General features: G+C 44.1%; 1 protein-coding gene across 6 annotated transcripts in view; it reads right to left on the bottom strand.

Annotated features, from left to right (window-relative positions):
• The window catches only part of PALM2AKAP2 (PALM2 and AKAP2 fusion), a 546,014-nt gene that overhangs the window by 37,220 nt on the left and 490,486 nt on the right, over positions 1-18,308 (bottom strand). The window contains 1 exon segment of one of the 6 annotated variants that reach the window (NM_001204122.3): positions 9,843-9,938. The gene's annotated coding sequence lies outside the window, so the exon portion shown is untranslated. 6 annotated transcript variants of the gene reach the window in all.

Raw genomic sequence — 18,308 nt, 5'->3', positions numbered from 1 at the left:
AACCCTATCTTCTTAATATTTTAAAATCCATCATATTTTTCTTTTCTTTTTTTTTTTTTTTTTTTTTTAAGGAAGGAGGTTTTTTGTTTTGGGGTCTTTTTTTTTTTCTTCTTTTTTTTGAGATGGGGTTTTGCTCTATGGCCCAGGCTGGAGTGCAGTGGTGCCATCTTGGCTCACTGCAACCTCCACCTCCCGGGACTACTGGTGTGTGCTATCACCCCTGGCAGATTTTTATAATTTTTATTTTTATTTTTTTGCAGAGACAGAGTTTCTCCATGTCTCCCAGGCTGGTCTTGAACTCCTGCACTCCAGCAATCTGCCCGCCTCAGCCTCCCAAAGTGCTGGGATTACAGACATGAGCCACCACGCCCAACCTATCCATCCTATTTTTCTACCAGTTATCTAGCCTATGTAATTTTGTTATTTGGCATTAGAAACATTAATTTTCAAATTATAAGATGATTTTCCTTTTCATATCAAAGGACTCTGGTTTATCTTAAAGAATTCCAGTAAAGTGTAAACTTAATTTGAGTTCCCATCAAGGACCTTACTAACACCTAGGTCGGCTTTGTTTCCCTGTCTCAAGTTTATAATGTGCCTTGTATTATTGACATAGGACAATGCAAAATTGCAAGAGGGTGTAATTTACATTTATCTAAGGTTTCAACAATTTTAAATGCTTAGAATATGAAAACACCACCTTAGGATGATTCTCAGGAAATTAATTTCAAAATCCTTCCCAAAAAAGTAGATAATTATGGATTTGTTCTTGAGACCTAAGAAAACACGGGAGTTCATCGTAAGTGCTCTACACTGCCGTCAGAATGTTGAAAAACTCTCCGAGTTATCCATGAACTGGGGGGTTTCCTTCACTCTTCACTTTCCACATTTCCTTTCAGACTTAAATTATTCTAGTAATATATATGTCTTCTCCATTAACAGGCACAAATAATGAGTGTTCCTCTTTTGTCAACATCTTCTGTTCTCTGATTTTCTTCCAGTCTAGGTCTGGTCTTTGTTAAAGAGTGATACTTAACACAATTAATATTTATAATTGCTAACATCTTTATTTTTTATTTTTGGCCATCATTAAATAGTAGTTTTTGCTGCCACTTTCCTTATTTTTTTTTTTAGAGACAAGCTCTTGTTCTGTTGCCCAGGCTGCAGCACAGTGATGTGATCATAGCTCACTGCAACCTTGAACTCCTGAGCTCATGGGATCCTCCTGCCTCAGTCTCCCTTAGGACTACAGGTGGGCATCACCATGCCTGGCTAATTTTTAAAATTTTTTGTAGAAATAGAGTCTCGCTATGTTGCCCAGGCTGGTCTCAAACTCCTGGACTCAAGCAGTCCAGCCAGCCTTGGCCTCCCAAAGTGCTGGGACTACAGGCATGAGCCACCCTGCATGGCCAGCCCTTTTAAAACTATTAACTAAACTTTTTGTAGGATGAGGCACTGTCAGTAACTTCTACTCATATATCACTAGAATTACACAAAATTTGAATGCTGAAACTTACTGGCTGCTATTCAGTTTCAAGTAAACCTAGGCCAAAATTAGCCCGCTCCATGGAAAATTATTATTGGAATAAGAAGACAAAGAGAGATTCATGGTACTGCTAAGATGAGTCAGATTACCTACGGCACCCTTACACCGCTGGCTTCTTTTGGCCAATGACTCACTGCTAATATTCTGCATGGGAACAACAGAGCTCTCCTTCTATCCTTTTTGGCTTTGGGGCCGGGGTGGGTGGAGGGGAGTGGGAAATCAGTAGGAAGCTGGTAGGACTGAAATATGGTTAGAAAACACTGCTCTCCTGAAACACAAGATGCTTTAGAATACTTGAGGAGAGGAAGAAGGGCAACGTAATAGTAAAGGAAACTAAAAGGCAAATAATTAGTTCTATAGTTTAGTTAATTAATCCGTTCATTAAACATGAGGGGAGCTTATTCTGCAGGGTCATAATGAAATTAGCAGCAACAATAAGCTCCAGAAGACAACACCCTTAAAAAAAAAAAAAAAAATTAGTTACCTGTACTTCCAAGAAAGCCCTAAGTCTATTTTAGAGTTTTCTTAGTCTGAATCAGGCAAGTGAAGAAATTGCTTCTCTTTGTCTCTTGTTGCTAATCACAGAGGAAGGGGTGATGGGGCTTATCTCCAAAGCCATTTCCCAAGAACACTTTTCCGCTCCTCACATCAGCATTGTCCCTTTCTGTTGAATGTTTCATACTTCAAGTGCTCGATGATGAATGAGCAGATGCCTTTCCATGTTTTCTTTTTAGGATTCAAAAATTGTATCAGCTCTTTCCAAGGCACACTTTTTGAACTAGAAATAGTTGTTTTGGTACCAAATTTTTAAAATCTAAGATGACAATTTGACAATATACTTTTGCAATTGTCTGAAAAAAAAATACAAAACTGCCATTATCTTTGAATCAGAAATTATTTTACAAGTAGTTATGTCTTCTGTAATCGGTCAAACTGAGATTTTAAAATATGCTAGTTAGTTGGCAGGGTGCAGTAGCTCATGCCTGTAATCCCACACTTTGGGAGGCCAAGATGAGCGGATCACTTGAGGTCAGGAGTTTGAGACCTGCCTGATCAACATGGTGAAACCCCCTCTCCACTAAAAATACAAAAGTTAGCCAGGCATGGTGGTGTACACCTGTAATCCCAGCTACTTGGCATAAGAATTGCTTCAACCTGGAGAGTGGAGGTTGCAGTGAGCCAAGGTAGTGCCACTGCATTCCAGTCTGGGCGAGGAAGTGAGACTCTGTCTCAAAAAAGGCTGGGTGCGGTGGCTCACGCCTGTAATCCCAACATTTTGAGAGGCCAATGTGAGCGGATCACTTGAGGTCAGGAGTTTGAGACCAGTCTGACCAACATGGTGAAACCCTGTCTCCACTAAAAATTCAAAAGTTGGCCAGGCATGGTGGTGTACACCTGTAATCCCAGCTATTTGGCAAGAGAATCACTTGAACCCGGAGAGCGGAGGTTGGAGCATTCCAGCCTGGGCGAGGAAGTAAGGCTTGGTCTCAAAAAGAAAAAAAAAAAGCAGCCCGCACAGTGGCTCACCCCTGTAATCCCAGCACTTTGGGAGGCTAAGGCAGGCAGATCACCTGAGGTAAGGTCAGGAGTTCGAGACCAGCCTGGCCAACATGGTGAAACCCCGTCTCTACTAAATATACAAAAAATTAGCCAGGCATGGTGGCAGGTGCCCCTGTAATCCCAGCTACTTGAGAGGCTGAGGCAGGAGAATTGCTTGAACCTGGGAGGACGAGGTTGCAGTGAGCCGAGATCGCGCCACGGCACTCCAGCCTAGTCAATAAGAGTGAAACTCCATCTCTCTCTCTCTCTCTCTCTCTCACACACACACACACACACACACACAAAAAGGCTAGTTACTTGTTAAAAGTCAAACTTTGGGGGTTCCAGTGTAATTTGAGATGATTCCTTTCCGATACATTTTTTTAAACCTCTAGACACTGGAGGGTGTAAACAGGAAAGAGGCCCTATTTCTTGTGAGCTATATGGCATCCAGTCCCCCTTTCCCCATAAATTCAGAAAATTCTTCCTGACACTCAATTCTGTCTACTCAGGAAGCAGCAGGTTTAACCTCTAATTGGCATGGAAGTATTTAAAGAGATAAACAACTCTGAATTACTGATTCACAATCATGCACCAGAGGTTCTGAGGTTTTGTAAAGTTAGACAACAATGATAACAAAAGAGCGAATTCCTGAGTTCCACAGTCAGCAGTAAGAATTTGCCTTCATGCATGATGGCCTGATGGAATCAAAGCCACCGGCAACTACACCAGGTAAATGGAAATGGGCTGGAAATCCAACCTATCTGGATTGGGCAGGAATCTGGGCTTGGTATCGTCAGATGATGTCTTGTTTAAACCAACAAATGCTTATTGCTGTCTTTGAAGATAAGAAGGTCCAGAATTTTCTCCATGCTTCAAATTAGGTGAACGTGATTCCAGATTCAGATAAGATGCACATTAATTCAATCACCAGGAAAGCCCTTTTTGAAATGAACTATGCCGCAATGCAAAAACAGGAGGATATGAAAGAATCATCAAACTGGGTTTTCTAAGGTCAGAGAAAAACTAGGGTGCAAAGGGGCTGTGGGAGCTTTTTAGATCGGCCCAGCTCACCCTCCAAGTAGAGCCCTAACACCACGACACAGAAACCTGCCCTTCCCACTAAATTCCTAGAGTAGTTAACAGCTGGTTAGGATGTCTACCATTTACTTTCAAATACTTGATCGGGGCAATTTAATACAGCTGTGTGCTTCTGCAATTAGTTTAAATTACATTCCAGGGTCTGACAACCATCCTAACTGGGAATATAAACTCAAGGGATGGTCATCTAGGATCTAATGAGAGAGCCCACGCCCCACAGGTGGCTTCCTCCAGTACTTAGCTCCCTTTAACTCCCAAGAACCCTGAAGCTTTGCTAATTGGCATAATTAAGGTGAGAAATAGGTTTTCATTAGTGAAATTAGTGGCCTGTCAATTAGCATAATGAATGTTAGAAATCCGTGAAATTGGTGGTGTTTAAATTTGTGAATTAGAGATCTTCCTCACCCTTTCATAAAGGGGATATGCCAATAGCGTGAGCCCTTTGGTTTATACACCCTTAGGGATGGTGTTTGAGGTTTGAGAACTAAACAATCTTGTTTCTAGCCTTTGGCTCAGGGGACTTCGGTTGCTTACCACCCACTAAAATGGTAACAGAATCCTGTCTTCATAAAGTTGCCACATCTGTCTTCAGGCAAGGTGGGGTTGGAGCATCTAGAAACTTAGGGAGCTGAGATTTCTTCATAGTGTTTTTTATAAATGTTTATTTAACACAAGTCTGTATGAGTGCCAGAATTTGGTCCCAGAGACCTGTGTTTAATATAACCTGGTAGCCAGGCTGCAACTAAAGTCACCTTTATTTGCCAAAAAGTGTTTAATAGTTTTGCAAAGCAAATTAGCGTGGCTTAATTTACAACACAGGTGCCTATGTCTCCACCTAAATAATGCAGACAATGTGGTAATTCAGAGTTTGGCATCCCAAGACCAGAGTCTGGGGTCATTTCTTGGCTGTACCTATAAAAGTCCTACCAGACTTTTTGTACTGTAATTATGGAATTCTGCTGAGAATAGAACTCCTTTGTAAGCAGGACTAATAATATCTCCCAAATCTGTTTTGAGAATTAAGTTAGAAAATGTACTTAAAAGTACTATGTAAACTGTAAAACGGTTAATGCAAATGTTCACTATTATTAAGCCATTTTACACTGAGGTTTAAATGACAGATATTATATTCTTTCTGGCAGCAGATCGATTTTCTTTTGGGAAAAGAGCAGGAGATTTTTAGAAGAAAAGAAATCAAGAAGAAAAGATTAAAGAAAAAAGGCCCAGGAAAGACTCAAAGTCAGAACCTATGGCAGCTCTAGTCTCCCTAATCTTCCCCCAACCCCAGATCCTTACATGTGAATTTTAGTTGAAGCTGAACACGACTAGGAAGATACAGTTGTGCTGCAACACACAAAATGTAATTTCACAAAATGTCCTTAAAAGTTAAGTCCTGAAATGCAGTAAGTGGAATGAGCAGTCAAGAACCACCCAGACCTGGGGCTCCAGTCATATGGGAAGCAGAGGAGGGGTCACACATTGGATAAAACAGAACGTGGTCCATCTCCACAACTCAACTAGCCAAATAAATGTACGAGTGAATGAGACAGCCCTGACAAGCCTGTCCTGTGGGCATGCTGTAAGTGTGGCATCCCCATTTTCTGGTTGACACATGTCTAATAGCTTATCATTTCACAGTACATGCACATACATATGTCAGCTGATGCTTGAAACATGGCCCTCTGTTAAGTGGGAAAGGCATGAATTTTATTTCAGTCTTAAAACTTCACAATAAGAGGTATAGAGAAATAGAGGGACGTTTCCCAAGATCACCTGGCTAGTAAGTACCCTAGCCGGGATTTGAAGGTGGGTTCTTCGCATTCTATCCTGATATATCAAAATGTAGTCTCAATAATAGGAGGCTTTTAAAATGACATGGGAAATGGTAAGAAGAGTGGATGGATCAAAAGAGAGTTAGCTTGGCTTTTTGGTTGATCTTTTGCTTGCCTGAATCTCTGCAGATGATGTGAGACTCAAATTTAGCTTTAAAAGTCGATGATCCCTTTACCTTCCTTATTCAGTCTTGGTCAGAAATAGATGAACTCCCTGGAGAGTTAACTCTCTGGAGACATATCTGTTGCTCTACATGTCAGCTAGAAATGTGACTTCTTGCACAGTCTTGGGGTTTCACCCTCTGGGCTGGTCTCTGAAGGGGTTCTGTTTCCTCTGGCCACTTGCCAGAGGTAAAATATTAAGATCCCATGTCCATGTCACTGTGATGGACACTGTGGGAAAAGGCTGCAACTCCTCACCAACACCACAAGTGAGATTCTAGAAGCCTGTTTACATTTGTACAGAAAACGCAACAGCAGGGCCCTGATCCCTGCCCCACTGGGCATAGACACCCATGTGTTCTTTCTGCCCAGGGTACCTAGGCCTACAGCTAGGCATGTCATGAGCAGAAATAACTTTAAGGAAGTGCATTTTCCTTAGCAGGCCTGCCTGAGCCCAGGCGGAGAGCAGAAAGGTGTCCTTCACCACAAGGACAATGTTCACTGTGTTCACAGCCTCCCCTCTGCCCCACCATCCTCAGGCTGTTAAAGCTCGACAGTGTCCCTAACCCATCTCGACCTCCCAGGCTCCTAGCCTAGATGCACAGTGTGAACCAAATTACTCAAACATCAGGCTGTACAACCAGGTTTCTCTGCTTTGAATAACCCAGATTACTTCCTACTAAAGCCATGACATTTAAATTAGAAATGCTTTTCTCCAGATAATAGGTGACCCGATCCTTTAATCCAGTTATTTATAAGTTCCACCAAAAATATAAACTCACTCTTGGCCTAGGAACAGAGGCATGGCTATAAAACAAAACTTCCTCATAGCTGTGAGATCAGAGAGTATCTCCGTTTTCCCTTCTCATCCTGCCTCTCTTTTGTAAGTCACGTTTTCAGTACACAGGACCCAACGACAATCATGATGAAGGACTGGTTCCACGAGCTATGCATGGCTGTCTTTAGAGAGGTTCTTCCTAAACTTTTAACTTTCTGGCTAAGTCAGGATGTCTCCAGCACGAAGGCAAATGCAGAAGGGGTGAGGGTGGGGTGGGAGGAAGTGCACTTGGCTGGTGTATGATGCCCAGAAACCTAAAAGATGCCCACATCAGCTGAACCTCATCAGCTTTGGACAAACCAGGCAAAGCTGCAGTCAGGAGGTCTGGGGGAGGCTAACTCCCCAAACCGAGGGAACCCAAGGCATAAGGAAGGGGAACAGAAGTTGAAGAGGTCAACACTACCTTGGATCCATAAGCATATCCTGGGACCCTGCAGAGCTTTATGCTCTCAGCCTGGGCCATGCGAGGTCCTCAGAGCTCCAAGGTGATGTGCCATCCCCAGCAAGACGCTCACAGACTTGGAGGGAGTGAGTACCAGTTCCCATAAGAAGAACGAATAGCACCAGGGGAAGAATGTGCTGCAGCAATAGCTGGAAATAAACTTCCAGCCCTCTTCAACGGCGCAAACTGTGCCGGGCAAAAAGAATTGAAGAAAGCGCGGTGCACCAAAGTTCCTAAGCAGGCTGGCTGCACCTCCTCTGGCCCTCCCTGCTGAAGACGGCAGGAAAGAGAAGGATCTGGGACTCCGAGTGGGCCGTTCCACCCTCCCCTGAAGGCACTGACAGCAGGAAAGTCTGGGAACTGCTTACTGCAAGGGTTAGACTTGGGCCTCTAAACCCGAGCCTACAAGCGGGAAGTGGAGGAGAGGAGAGGCCCCGGGTGATAACCTGGGCCACATTCCAGCCCTGAACAGGCTTTCCTCTTCCATCCCCCGAGCAGAGCTTCTTCTGGCTTGTAGAACTAGGGGCCCGTGTTGATTGTGGGAAACTGGGAACTAAGCCACTCCCTAAAGAGGCTAGAGCCTCCCCTCCTGGCTGATGGAAGACAGCCGGCCAAACTCCAGACCTCAAGCACTCCTGGGGCAAACGCAGGCTAAATTTGGACCCAGCAGGCTCGGGTCAATGCTGTGAGCCTTAAAAGGGGCAGATACTAAAAACACTTCTTGGTTTGCCTCCATGGATCTCCTGCCATGAAGCCATTACAGCTCAATGTGACTAGGGCAGTTCTAAAAAGAAAACTCAACCCTTTGGAGGCCAGGAGTCCTGTTCCTGCTTCTGCAAGTCCAGCCTTTTTTTCTGAGAGCTTCTACGGTATTGGTCAAAAGAGTAATCACTGTTCTGCTATTCTCTCTGTCTTATGCCTCAGGTACAGGTCTGAAGACGGGATGAAAATACTTCTGGAACTCCCCACCCCTTCACTGGAAACAAGGCTTCCCTGTGTCTTGACCCACATTCCTAGTGAAGGAGACTGGTCAATTTCTCATAGAGCGGAGTCTCCCCCAGCACCATAGCTTAGCCTATTAATAACCTCCTCTTAGCCCTGCTGAAAAGTCAGTGGCTCCAATCACATCTGGAAAATGTTAAGGTGTTATTTGATGAATATATTTACAGCTTGGGCTTTCTGTGAAAGAAACTGAAGATAGTGTGTGTGGTGGGGCTCAGCAGTGGGGAGGGGAGGAAAGGAAGGAAGCTGCTGTTGCCTTTTCTGCAGCAGCTGATGAAAGGGTTGTTTCTTTCCGTTACTTGGAGACCCACTTCTTACAGGAGTGACTGGGAGGCTTCCGGGTTTCCGGTGAATGAGGAGAGATGTGAGTTTCATGTTTTCCTCAATGGGGGATACTGAGGGCCCTATCAAGGAGCCCTCGGCCGCTCTTCTCACCAAAGGCCCTGTTCACTGGAGATTATTTTGCAAGGTAGTCCCCACCCCAGAATAAACCAAGCTCAAGGCCACAGAGGGAACTCTGGCTCCTGCAAGCTGAGATTTCTAGGGTAACCGATTCTGCTAAAGACAAAAGCAAGCCTAGTTTTTCAGTTCTTTATAAATTTGCTGTGTCCCTCTTGGTTTAAAAATAGTTCCAGATCTTGGGTTCACGCCTGGTGAGCAGGTCATGGCAGGGATCAAAAGTCAAACACCACTGTGGACCAGCAGAAGCCACTATATTGAGGCAGAGCCCCAAGAAAAGAGAAAACAGTGCCAGATGCATTTGTGGTTAACCCTCTGTCTACAGATGATTCTGTGCCTATGAATGAAGCTGGTGAGGGTCTCCTTCCATACCCATGGGACCTCCAAGAGACAGGCACCACACATTCCCCCCAAAACCATATTCCCCCAAGCCACCCTGTAAATGTGGTGAGTTCTACAGCATGGAAACAGAAGGCTAGCTGTAGACCACAAGACTGAGTCTCTTGAACGAATGCTAGAGGATGGCTAAGAAACGAGGCACCAGAATCACCGAGTCACTTGGTTCTGTTCTGGAAAAGGGCACACAGATTCTCACAGACACACTTTCACCATCTGCAAAGCGTGGTCTGCCACAGACGACTCATATAGCTTTGCACTGTATGTGCAGGACTGAGCGTCCTCTTTGCCTCTTAGCACAAAAGCTGAGTTTTACAAGATTTGCAAAAAAAAAAAAAGAGAGATAGAGAGAGAAGCAAGATACCAGTCTGAGCTCGGCTGCCTACTCTCCAGCAAGAAAGGACTCCACAGCACATGACAGACTCAGAAAACCTCCTCCATAAAGACACTGGCCTCAAAAAAGACCCCTGTCCTTTCAAATTAGAAAGAAAAGGACACGAAGATAAGTCAGCAGACTCGGCTTACCCTGCCCAGAGTGCGCGCCTCAAACCTCCTCAGTGAGAACTGCCTTTTTCCAGACAGATTCCTGCGTGCACCCTGGCTCAAGCTGGACAAATTCCTCCTGAGCCTCCTGACGGAAGACTGTGATGTCACCGTGGGCCCTCCCTCTGCTCCCTAAAAGGCCATTCACACAAAGAAGGACTTTAACCTCCTTCGGAGAGGCCTGGCCCCTCCCTGGCTGGCCGGAGCTGGAGGGCAGCGGCATTCCCAGCGAGAGCAGGCCCGGCCTGCTCCTGTCACACTCAGGGCTGAGCAGGGAGGCGGCGTTGATGTGAATCAGTTAGCATTGATGTGAATCAGCTACCGCTGTCTTCTCAGCAATTCAGAGGTGGGCCCTGGGACAAACAGGGAATTGATATCCCAGGGGTATTGAGGCAGCAAAAAATCTGAAAGACCCTGGAGAAATCTCCAGTTAGACAGACTTTTCAGGACAGCTTGTGGTGTGTGCTTGTGCGTGTGTACGTGCAGGTGGTATGTGCATGTGTGCGTGTGTGTGTGTGTGATAACAAATGCTCACCACAGAACATTCAGAAAATAAAAAATATTCATTACCCCTCCAATCAGAAAAAAGTTAATATTTTATTTCATTCCATTGTCATCTTCTCAGAAATACATATTTAATATCATTGAGACCAGACAGTAAATGCAATTCTGTGCCAACTTTTTTTTTACTCATATCATTTCACAAGCACTTTTTATGTTATTTAATGGCCCTTGTAAGATGTATTTTAAGTGGCTATATTATAGTCCATGCCAAAGTGGACAGATGCATCTGAAGTCTGAGATGAGTGCTCTAATTCCAAGGAATATCTGGAGGAAGTGGCTGCACCATCCCGTGGCTAACAACAGTCCTCTGCCATTGAGAAAACAGATGCGCATTTGCCTTGAATAGAGACATCAGTGTCACCTCAGAATAGGGCCCCCCGCACTACACTAAGTCTAACCGGGAGCTGGCGTGTTTATCAGTGACCCCTGCCTGATAACACCCGCTGGCTCAACTCTGCCTCCAGATTCCGTCCACCTCGTTCCCTGGAACTCTACGTTGACCTGGAAAATTTGGGGCATAACTTAACGGGCAGAACTAGAAAGTCAGTTGGAATTCCAGGTCAGTTCAGTACCATGAAGTACTCACTTTTTCAGTAAGATTTTAGAGGTCAAAGAGAACTGAGATTTACAGTAAACTGGGGAAAAGATGACAAACGCCACACATGGTTCTGTGGGGCCAGCTCATCTCAGGTCAGTTTTAGAGCAGTTTGTCCTGGTGAGCAGCTGAAAGATGGAACAGAGTTCACCTGTGGTCTGCACACCAGCCAGCATAGCAGTCCTCCTGGGACCCTCCCAAGCACACGAGTCAAGGAAGGGATAATCAGAGTAGATGGAGCCCAGGAAGGCTCTTTTGAAAAGGAGGCTAAAAGTAGACTTTACAACCATTTACAGCATCTAAATAACATTTTCCATATGCTAAAAAATTTTCCAAATTTATTTAGAAATATTGGGGAGTTCCTCAGTGACTGACTTGGTGGTATCAAGTCACCAGGGAGCTCCAAGGGAACTCCGAATTTATGTTGCCCCGTGGAATAATCGGAATGTTCTGTTGTGTAGTCAAAGGTACTTCAAGATGTTACTTAGTCATCTAAAGTAAAATGAGGCAGAAATTACACGCCAATGGCATTGCTCTGCTTGAGAATGAAGAACCAGGGAAGGACTTTCCACTATGAGGTGCCCTCGACCAGCGATGCAAGAGGGGTACCCAGGACCCACTCCATTACCACACCTGTCCCTCCAAACCCGTGGGAAGATTTGTTTAAGAGAAAGGTTTTAAATCTGCCCTATTCACAAGAGACAACTGTATGTGCTCTTAAAGTACTATTTTCCAAAGAGTAGGTTTGCAAATGACCTGGCGTCTCAGAGACGCCAGAGTCCGCTACACACACAAACACACATATGCTCCACCCACACACAGGCATACTGTTGTGTGTTGACTTGAGTCATCTCCACAAGTTCTTATGTTGAACTCCTAACACCAAGGACCCCAGAATGTGACCTTATTTGGAGATCAGTCTTTACAGAGGTAATCACGTTTAAGTGAAGTCACCAGGGTGGGCCCTAATGCAGTATGACTAGGGTCTTTAGAATAAGAGGAAATGTAGACACAGAGATGTGCATAGAGGGAACACAACTATTTATAAGCCAAGGAGAGGGGCCTGGAACAGATCGTTCCCTCACAGCCCTCCGAAGGAACCAACTCTGCTGAGGATTTTGTGCTTCTAGCCTCCCAACTGTGAGACTATAAATTTCTGTTGTTTAAGCCTCCCCCCACCAATTTGTGATACCTTGTCATGACAACCCTAGCAAACTGATCTATATACTCACACATACACACCCATGCATTTGTATTTGTGCGTGCACACAAAAACACACATTCACACAGTTCCCTGAGTCTCCCCTCAACCCAAGCTGCAAAAATAGGGTTGAGGTTAGAAAAATACTCTATGGCAAAGTCACAGTTAGGTACTCCAGAAAAGTGGATTATACTCAGAGGCAGAGGGAGACATGAACAACTAGCAAGCTAGCCTGAGGCTGCAAAAGCATAAACGGAGCCATCCCACACTTGATGACAGTGGAGTCTCTGGAGAGAAATGATCAGGGTAGAATCCAGCAGGTAACATCCAGCTGCAGCTCACACCTCTACACCCTCCAAGTGTAGACTCTGAGCTTGGGGTGGGTTTTCTGAAAACAAATTTGCACTGTTTTGCCGTAACCTGATTTCGTTAGTTTCTGAGGGTGGCTTGCCCTGGGGGAAAAGAAGCCATTTTGAAACTTGGTCCTGGTTGACTGGGAAGTAAACTTCAATTTATGAAGTTGCCCAGTAGCCACTGGGGTTTAAAGACAATTGATACCATTATGATCATCATGCAGCCAATATCTATGGTGCGCCTACTGTGTGCCTTGTCTGTGCCACATACCCTTCCATACCTTCTATTTAATCCTCCCATTAATGGCAAAGTGGGGATTATCATGCACTCTGCAGAGGGGCAGACCCCAGCCAATGGCAGCCACCTACCCCCTAGGGTCACCCCACTGGTTAGGAACAGAGCTCTAGCTAGAAGCCATGAATCCCCAAAATGCAGCAGGGCTCATGGAAGCCGCACCAGGCAGCTCAGGAAGGAGCAGACCCAAGAAGCGTTTGGGCTAATGCAAATAAAAGAAAAAAATCTTAAGGCCAGGACCAGTGGCTCACACCTGTGAAATCCCAGCACCTTGGGAGGCTGAAGCGGGAGAATCGATCACTTGAGTTCAGGAGTTTGAGACCAGCCCGGGCAACGTAGTGAGACCTTGTCTCTACAAAATTTGAAAATTAGCCAGGCTCGGTGGCATGCACCTGTAGTCCAGCTACTTGGGAGGCTGAGGCAGGAGGAACTTGAGCCTGGGAGGTCAAGGCTGCAGTGAGCCATGATCAAAAAAGAAAAAACCTTAAGAAGTGTCTGTAATGTAAGGCAGCAAGAGACGACTTTGAAAGCGTAGGCCAGCTGCTAGGAGCTTTGGGAAGGCCTCATTTCCCTTCTAGGTCTTAGTTTTCTGGTCAGTAAAATGAGATCCCAGGTACATAAACCCTCACAATTCACTTCTCCTAATCTCTGTAAGTTCTGTGGTTTTAGCATGAACTTTGGGCAAAGGTGAACTCGTTTTGAGTGGGCAGAGTCTCAAGAAAGGCTGCAAGAGGATAGGAGCAGCAGCTGCCTTGGAAACCAGGTGATACTTTTGCCGAGAGGGATTTTAAGAGTTCCCAGAAAGAGGCGCGGCTTGTAGACAATCCCCTTGTCAGAACTTTATCTCTTTAACAGAAGGATTTTATTCTGCTAAATGTAACTATCCCATTTGTGACAGTTAGCAGTCACTAGTACCTTAGTGTGACAGAAAGTTCCAAAAACAGGTTTGAAGGGCTAAGGAAGGAATGAGGCCCGCAGGGTAGAGAGGCTGGCTTCAAACACAGTTAAGAGCCAGCCTATTGCCTGGAATTGCAAAGTAGCAGGTGCAGGGGAAAGGGTGGCACTGGAAGGTTCCCCTCCCTGCTTCCTGGCGCTTAGGGAAGCTGGGGCAGCTTTTCAAGCTGCTCCAAGGCCCAATTCAAGGCACACAGAGAAGGAAGCCTGGGCCTCACAACTGCCCTTCCTCCTCACACGCCCAGTCTTGTCCTCTCCCTCCTTATCCTTCAGGTAGGTTCCTCCTCCAAGCCCCGTCACCAGAAGACCCTACATCTCAGCATAGAGCCAGGTCTTTAAAACAATTTGCACTTACATGTAAATCAGATGGGAATACTTACAATTTAAGACAGGCGTTTGTTTACCCAAAGGAATCCCTGATTGGAGTAAGGTGTGGGAAACTAAGACACACTTAGCCCTTAATTTATTAAGGGGAAAATGATGAGAAAAGGCAAACAGAAACAGCAACTCTCTTTAGAAAGGCTTAAAGAACACCCAGACCTGGTAATGCTTCTCCAGTGCTCAGGGCACAGAAAGCTACAGAGCAGAGGGTTGAGAAGAATCCACAAGAACATACAAACATATGGACCCCTCAGCTATGTACGTCATGCACCATGATCTCATTTATTCCCATTAGAAATATTATTTGAAATACTATTTTATACAAAAAATTAAATAGTTGTCAACTCCTGGCCTTCGCCCTCCCCACTGCATCCTGCAGTCTTTCAGTGTTTCCTACAACTGTCTCCAATATTGCCGCTCAAAAAGCAGGCTTTCGGCCCGGGCACAGTGGCTTATGCCTGTAATCCCAGCACTTTGGGAAGCCAAGCCAGGCAAATCACCTGAGGTCAGGAGTTCAAGACCAGCCTGGCCAACATGGTGAAACCTCATCTCTACTAAAAAATAGAAAAATTAGCCGGGTATAGCGGTGCATGCCTATAATCCCAGCTACTCGGGAGGCTGAGGCAGGAGAATCTCTTGAATCCAGGAGGCAGAGGTTGCAGTGAGCCAAGATCTCACCACTGCACTCTAGCCTGGGCAACAGAGCAAGACTCCGTCTCAAAAAAAAGGGCAGGCTTTCAGAGAGAAGGGGGTCTGAAGCCCTAATGTGTGTTGTATTTCATTCCAGAACCAGGTGAAGCTACTGGTGACATTTAAGGGAAAGGCACTGAGAAGTCTAGCAGGCCAATAAAATGTCCCCATCCCCTGATATGCACCCCATTTCTACCCCAAGTCTGTTGAGTTCCCCCGTCAAGGATCTTCGACTCAAGAGATGACTCTGCTGTCTGCCTCAGGCATGATATCTTATCTCCTGCAGGAGCAATGGCACCATCTTGTTGCATTGGGGAGGACAGACTTTTAGAAGACATGTATCACAATCTTATTTATAACTGTGAAAACCTACAGGTGATGAAAATGTGTAGTCTAAGTATCAGCATTTGAAAATTTTGATTTGTATAACTAACAGAATGCTATGCAGCCTGTGGAAAGGATATTTATCATAATTGCATGACAACCTGAAATGATGCTATATAAATAGGTATGTGCAAAAGGGGTGTACAGTTCAAGTCAAGAATCAACTTTGGCATCCGACAGACCTGGGGCCCTTCTCTGTAAAATGGCATAATACCACTGCTAACTTAGGGAGCAGTTGTAAAACATGACATGCTCACCACAGGGCTTGTCATACAGTAAAATGATTCAACCAATGGTGGTTCAAATAGAAATAAACTGGGAAAATATTCACAACGCACGTTATTATAATGGCTTGATGGTGTTAAAATATAAAGGACACTTGCAATCAATAAAAAAGGTCAACAACCCAAACATAAAACTAGACAAAAGATATGGATAGACAGTTCACAAAAAGAAATATAAACTATTCTTAGACATACAAAATGACTCTCAGTCCCATTTATAAAAAAGAAACACAAAATAAAAATTACAAGTTTTCCACCTATAAATTAGTTATCAGCATGTAATGAGAGAGGTACCCTCATCCAACTCCATAAAGTTGGATGGCAATTTGGCAATATGGACCCAACTTTAAAATACACAATGCTTTTGACCCAGTGGTTATACTTCCAAGAATTTATACTACAACCATAGAGGCACATGCAGAAAATGATCTATTCACAAGGATCTCCAATGCTGCAATGTTTGCAATAATAAAAGACTAGAAATAACCTAAATTAATAGGGAACTGTTATTTTCTTTTCTTTTCTTTTCTTTTTTTTTGAGACGGAGTCTCACTCCGTCACCAGGCTGGAGTGCAGTGGCGCGATCTTGACTCACTGCAACCTCTGCCTCCCAGGTTCAAGCAAATCTCCTGCTTCAGACTCCCGAGTAGCTGGGACTACAGGCGCACACCACCACGCCCAGCTAATTTTTGTATTTTTAGTAGAGACGGATTTTCACCATGTTGGCCAGGATGGTCTCGATCTCTTGACCTCATGATTTGCCCACTTCGGCCTCCCAAAGTGCTGGGATTACAGGCGTGAGCCACTGTGCCTGGCCTGATGTTTTCATTAAATGGAATATTATACAACTTTAAAAGAATAGAAGAACTCCCAGCTCTATAAAAATTTATATGTAGCAATCTTCAAAATCTACTAATAAATGCTATGGAACATTTTATAAAGAGCATGTTACCTTTGATGTTAACAAACATGAATATGAATAATCTTATATGTATATATTTTTATTTGTATATATGTAGGTATGCGTGTATATATATTTGCATATTCATAAGCTATCCCTGGAAGGACACATAAGCAACCTATCACAAAGATTTTCTCTGGACATCAGGGGGTCACTGGACATCAGGTGTAGGTGTAGGTAAGCTTCTATTCACTGTGATGTAGGACATCAGGTGTAGGTAAGCTTCTATTCACTGTGTTCTTTTCTACACCTTTCCAATGTTAGAATATGTGCATATATTAACTTCTGAAAAAAGGAAGTAAGCATTTAAAAATACAGAGAGACAGGTGGGAAAGCACTAAAAGGAAATATGGCACTCCTGATGGGTGATTAGGCACCTGGAGGAGATAAATTCACTCTCTAAAAGTCAAGAAGGCTGGGCGCAGTGGCTGATACCTGTAATCCCAGCACTTTGGGAGGCTGAGGTGGGCAGATCACTTAAGGCCAGGAGCTTGAGACCAGCCTGGCCAACATTGCAAAATCCTGTCTCTACTACAAATACAAAAAATTAGCCGGGCATGGTGGTGGGCTCCTGTAGTCCCAGTTACTTAGGAGGCAGAGGCAGGAGAATCACTTGAACCTGGGAGGTAGAGGTTGCAGTGAGCTGAGATTGTGCTACTGCACTCCAGCCTGGGTGACAGGCAAGACTCCATCTCAAAAACAAAAATTAAATTAAATAATAAAATAAGGATATAATTTGTGTGTGTGTGTGTGTATTTCTGTATATATACATGGAATATATATATAATATATATACATGGAATATATATAAAATATATATTCCATTTTATAAAAAGATCAGTTCCCTATTAATTTAGGTTATTTCTAGTCTTTTATTGTTGCAAACATTGTGGCATTGGAGATCCTTGAATATAGATCATTTTCTACATGTGCCTCCATGGCTGTAGTATAAATTCTTGGAAGTAGAACTACACACACACACAACAACACACACACACACACACAACAACACATACATATATATATATCTTACACTATATATATATACTTTATTCTATATATATAGTTTGCCTTCTCTCTATAGTTCTGTCTCTCTCTCTATATATATATAGCTTATCTGTGGCTGCTGTGGTTTTAATGTGTCTCCCAAAATTCATGTGTTGGAAACTTAATCCCAAATACAACAGTGTTGAAAGGTGGAACCTTGAAGAGGCGATAAGGTCATGAGGGCTCTGACCTCACCAATGGTCAACCCAGGAATGGATTCATTATCAAAGTAAGACTGGCCCTCTCTTGTCTCTCACAGGTTGTATGCTCTTTTGCCCTCTGACCTTCTTCTATGGGATGAGACAGCCTCCAGAAATGTAAGAACTAAATCTCTGTTCTTTATAAATTACTCAGACTCAGGTATCCTCTCTTAGCAGCAGAAATTAGACAAAGACAGTGGTTAACCCTGGAGAATAGGAATGGGGGAAACTCAGTGCTAAAGGGGTGATGAAAAGCTGAAGTGGAGTCCATAGTTTTTATTTCATAGAGATGTGGATTACTGGCAGGGTACAGTGGCTCATGTCTGTAATCCCAGCACTTGGGGAGGCTGAGGTGGGAAGATAGCTTGAGCCCAGGAGTTCAAGACCAGCCTGGGCAACACAGTGAGACCCCATCTCTACAAAAAATAATTTTAAAAAGTGAACCGGGCATGGTGGCATGAACCTATAGTCCCAGCTACTTGGGACGCTGAGGCAGGAGGATTACATGAGCCTGGGAGGTTGAGGCTGCAGTGAGCTGT

Source organism: Pongo abelii, chromosome 13 (genome assembly GCF_028885655.2).
Source record: "Pongo abelii isolate AG06213 chromosome 13, NHGRI_mPonAbe1-v2.0_pri, whole genome shotgun sequence".
Classification (NCBI taxonomy): Eukaryota; Metazoa; Chordata; class Mammalia; order Primates; family Hominidae; genus Pongo; species Pongo abelii.
This window is presented reverse-complemented; position numbering and strand designations above follow the sequence as displayed.